Source organism: Homarus americanus, unplaced genomic scaffold, assembly GCF_018991925.1.
Source record: "Homarus americanus isolate GMGI-L3 unplaced genomic scaffold, GMGI_Hamer_2.0 scaffold21914, whole genome shotgun sequence".
Lineage (NCBI taxonomy): Eukaryota > Metazoa > Arthropoda > Malacostraca > Decapoda > Nephropidae > Homarus > Homarus americanus.
The window spans coordinates 784,710-790,709 of record NW_024719665.1 but is presented as its reverse complement, the minus strand read 5'-3'; positions in this window follow the sequence as shown (position 1 = coordinate 790,709).

The following is a 6,000-nucleotide window of genomic DNA, read 5'->3' as shown; positions in this document are numbered from 1 at the left end:
GATTCGCGGGGATTCTGTCTGTCCTGAGGTGGGAGAACAAGGCTGGCAGGGTCCTTCCTCCAGCTGGGTAACAGGATGACATAGGAATCTTTCAAGACATTAGAGGAGTGGGGACCGGTAAGCGTGACACTACCCTGGACTGAAACACACACACACACACACACACACACACACACACACACACACACACACACACACCACTTTCCACACCACCTCTCATTCATGAATTCACACACACACCACACACACGCACACACACACACACACGCACACACACACACCACCACCAATGTCACCTTAGCTGAGTCCTGACAATACTGGATATGACAAGAACACGGTGAATAAAATGCGATGGAGGAGAGTAGGTGGCATTCCAGGGGGTGGGGTGAGGGGAGGGGGGGAGGGGGGAGAGGGGGGATGAGAGCGTGGTAGGAGTACTTTGGGGTGTGGAATATGCTGCCTCCCCTCTTGTAGAGGTCATGAGGTCGTCTAAAGGCAGGAAACAGTGGGAGTCTCGCCTCTGTGGCCCTGACAGACACTAGTACAGGCTATATAGCGGTGTTTTGTTGAGGTAAGAACTCTGTCTTCTACCTGAGTCCATCTATCTACCTCCCTACTCCATCTATCTACCTCCCTACTCCATCTATTGACTCCTCCTACTCCATCTATCGACCTCCTACTCCACTCCATCGACCTCCCCCACTCCACCCACCTACCCTCCCTCCCACCCACCCACCTCCACCCACCTACCTCCTCCACCTACCCACCCTCCCTCCACCCACCCACCCCCTCCACCCACCCACCTCCCCTCCACCCACCCTCCACCCACCCACCCTCCCCCTCCACTCCACTCCACCTCCACCCACCCACCTCTCCCTCCACCCACCCACCTCTCCCCCTCCACCCACCCACCTCTCCTCCTCCACCCACCCACCTCTCCTCCACCTACCCACCACCTCTCCCCCTCCACCCACTCCACCTCCCCTCCACCCACCCACCTCTCCCTCTCCACCCACCCACCTCCCTCCACTCCACCCACCTCTCTCCCCTCCACCCACCCACCTCCCTCCACTCCACCCACTCCTCCCTCCACCTACTCCACCCTCCCCCTCCCACCCACCTACCTCTCTCCACCTACCTACCCCTCCACCCACCCACCCTCCCTCCACCCACCCACCACCCTCCCTCCACCCACTCCACCTCTCCTCCACCCACTCCACCCTCCACCCACCCACCTCTCCTCCCTCCACCCCACCCTCTCCTCTCCCCTCCACCCACCTCCTCTCCCCTCCACCTACCTACCCTCCCCCTCCACCACCCACCTCCTCTCCACCCACCTACCTCTCCCTCCACCCACCTACCTCTCCCTCCACCCACTCTACCCTCTCCCTCCACCCACCCACCTCTCCCTCCACTCACCTACCTACCTCTCTCCACCTACCCACCTCCTCTCCACCCACCTACCTCTCCCTCCACCCACCCACTCTCCCCCTCCACCCACCCACCCTCCACCCACCCACCCCCCTCCACCCACCCACCTCTCTCCCTCCACCCACCCACCTCTCCCTCCACCCACCCACCCTCTCCTCTCCACCCACCCACCCTCCCTCCACCCACCCACCCTCCCTCCACCCACTCCACCTCCTCCACCCACCCACCTCCTCTCCACCCACCTTCCTCCCTCTCCTCCACCCACCCACCCTCCCCCTTCCACCCACCTACCTCTCCCCCTCCACCCACCCACCTCTCCTCCACCCACCCACCTCTCCTCCACCTACTCTACCTCTCCCTCCACCCACCCACCTCCCTCCACTCACCTACCTCCTCCTCTCTCCACCTACCCACCTCCTCCACCCACTCCACCTCCTCCCTCTCCACCCACCTACCCTCTCCCTCCACCCACCCACCCCCTCCCCTCCACCTACCTCCACCTCTCCCCCTCCACCCACCCTTCCCTCTCCCCTCCACCTACCCACCCTCCACCCACTCCACCTCTCCTCCACCCACCTCCACCCACCTACCTCTCCCCTCCACCCACCCACCTCTCCCCTCCACCCACTCACCTCTCCCTCCACCCACTCACCTCTCCCTCCACCCCACCTCCTCTCCCTCCACCCACCTACCCTCCCTCCACCCACCTACCTCTCCCTCCACCCACCTACCTCTCCCTCCACCTACTCCACCTCCCCTCCACCTACCTACCTCTCCCCCTCCACCCACTCCTCCTCCACTCCACCCCACCTCCTCCACCCACTCACCCTCCCCTCCACCCACCTACCTCCACCCACCTCTCCTCCACCCACCTACCTCTCCACTCACTCCACCTCTCCCCTCCACCCACTCCACCCTCCCCTCCACCCACTCCACCCCTCTCCCCTCCACCCACCTTCCTCTCTCCCTCCACCCACCTACCTCTCCCCCTCCACCCACCCACCTCTCTCCTCCACCCACCTCTCCCTCTCCCTCCACCCACCTACTCCTCTCCCCCTCCACCCACTCTCCTCTCCTCTCCTCCACCCACCTACCTCTCCCCTCCACCCACCTTCCCTCCCTCCACCCACCTACCTCTCCCTCCTCCACCCACCCTTCCCTCCTCTCCTCCACCCACCCACCTCTCCCTCCACCCACCCTCTCCCCCTCCACCCACCCACCTCTCCTCCACCCACCCACCTCTCCCTCCACCTCCACTCCACCTCTCCCCTCCACCCACTCCACCTCTCCCTCCACCTACCCACCTCCCCTCCACCCACCACCTCCCTCCACCTACCTCCTCTCCTCCACCCACCTACCTCTCCCCTCCACCCACCCACCTCTCCCTCCACCCACCTTCCTCTCCCTCCACCCACCTACCTTCCCCTCCACCTACCTTCCTCCCTCCACCTACCTACCTTTCCCCCATCCACTCTCATTTACCTTATTATAACTAGTCAACTTTGAGGAGAAAATTCTTTGACTCTCTTTCTTATTGTATCTTATCTATGTAATTACTTCACTGAATCAGTGCTTGAGGACATTCTGTTTATCCCAATTTGCTAGCCCACACTGATTAGTCTTCAATTAGAATATGACCCAATGTATGTGATCCACTGACCTTATATATGCTGCAGGTGAATGTGATGTATTTTCTTTTGTGTATGAACCTCTGTCCTGCATGGTAGTGAACAGTGACATTACCCATATGAATCTGACCTCTATACATTTATAGCTGTTAATGAATATGATGTATTTCTTTTGTGTATGAACTCTCTGTCTTATGTGGCAGTGAGAAGTGATACCACCCTCAGTGTCAAGACCTGACTGAATTATTTCCAGAATAGGCAAACTGTACTACAAGCTTTTTGCCAATAAATTTGTTAAACTAAACTCTCTCTCAAGGAAATGAGAGATTCATTCACAAAAGCATCACAAGAATTTTTTTCAGGAGGCGTAGTGAGGAACCACCCACTCCTCCCACTCCACCTGACACCACCTCCTGAAAAACTAGCGACCCCACCTTCACCAACCTGACCTACGCCCTACTTCTTACCTTACCCCCCCCCCACCCCAACCCACCCCCCTGGCCTCATGAGTGAAGGTTACCTGCCGCCGGAAGCTCAGGTGATGACGAACGCAACTTAGTTGAAAATGATGATTATATTTTTCGTATGTGTGTGTGTGTGTGTGTGTGTCTGCCCCCCCTAGGTCCCAGAGAGACCCTCCTGCTACTCCAGCCTCACTCTCAGCCTGACTCCAGCCCCACCCCAGCCCAGCCCTGCGCCCCTGCTTCAGTTCAATCCTCACATTTTCTTGACTGACAATGACTAAGTGGTATGATTGATTTTGTTCAGTGGTTATTTATTGTGCACCCACACTCGGGGTAGAGTGGTGGTTGCCAGGTGGTTGGGTTCAACATACGTTCTCCTTGACGCCACGATGTCAAACGGCCATGACTGACAGACACCCCTGACTGCTACCATGTCACAGGACCATGACTGACAGACACCCCTAACCCCTACCATGACACAGACCATGACTGACAGACACCATGACCCCTACCATGACACAGGACCATGACTGACAGACACCCCTAACCCCTACCACTGACACAGGACCATGACTGACAGACACCCTAACCCTACCATGATACAGGACCATGACTGACAGACACCATGACCCTACCATGACACAGGACCATGACTGACAGACACCCATGACCCCTACCATGACACAGGACCATGACTAGACACCCATGACCCCTACCATGACACAGACCATGACTGACAGACACCCATGACTCCCCTACCATGACAGGACCATGACTGAAGACACCCATGACCCTACTATGACACAGGACCATGACTGACAGACACCTATGACCCCTACCATGACACAGGACCATGACTGACAGACACCCATGACCCTACCATGACACAGGACCATGACTGACAGACACCCCATGACTCTTGCCATGACACAGGACCATGACTGACAGACACTCATGACCCTACCATGACACAGGACCATGACTGACAGACACCCATGACCCCTACCATGACACAGGACCATGACTGACAGACACCTAACCCCTACCATGACACGGACCATGACTGACAGACACTCATGACCCCTACCATGACACAGGACCATGACTGACAGACACCCTGACCCTATCCTGACACAGGCCATCTGACTGACACAGACCATGACTGACAGACACCCATGACCCCTACCATGACACAGGACCATGACTGACAGACACTCATGACCCCTACCAGACACAGACCATGACTGACAGACACCCATGACCCCTACCATGACATGACTGACAGACACCCATGACCCTACATGACACAGGACCATGACTGACAGACACCCATGACTACCTGAAGACTACCATGACACAAGACCATGACTGACAGACACCCATGACCCCTACCATGACACAGGACCATGACTGACAGACACCCATGACCCCCTACCATGACACAGGACCATGACTGACAGACACCCATGACCCTACCATGACACAGGACCATGATAGACACTATGACTAGACAGATGAGTTGACAGACACCCATGACTCCTACCATGACACAGGACCATGACTACAGACACCCATGACCCATACCATGACACAGGACCATGACTGACAGACACCCTAACCCCTACCATGACACAGGACCATGACTGACGAACACTCATGACCCCTACCATGACACAGGACCATGACTGACAGACACCCTGACCCATACCCTGACACAGGCCCATAACTGACAGACACTCATGACCCCTACCATGACACAGGACCATGACTGACAGACACCCGCAGCCCCTACCATGATACAGGAACATGAATGACAAAACCCTGACCCTACCATGACACAGGACCATGACTGACGAACACCCATCCCTACCATGACACAGGACCATGACTGACAGACACTCATGACCCCTCTATGACACAGGACCATGACTGACAGACACCCATGACCCCTACCATGACACAGGACCATGATGACAGAGCACCCATGACCCTACCATGACACAGGACCATGACTGACAGACACCCATGACCCCTACCATGACACAGGATCATAATGACAGACACCCATGACCCTACCATGACACAAGACCATGACTGACAGACACCCCTGACCCATACCATGACACAGGCCCGACTGACAGCTCTTGACCCTACCATGACACAGGACCTGACTGACGGCACTAACCCCTACATGACACAGGCCCATGACTGATAGACACTCATGACCCCTACCATGACACAGGACCATGACTGACAGACACCCATGACCCTACCTGCCAGGACCCGGAACGCCTACCATGACACAGGACATGACTGACAGACACCCGTGACCCTACCATGACACAGGACCATGACTGACAGACACCCAGCCCCTACCATGACACAGGACCATGACTGACAGACACCCATGACCCTACCATGACACAGGACCATGACTGACGGACACCCAGCCCTACCATGACACAGGACCATGACTG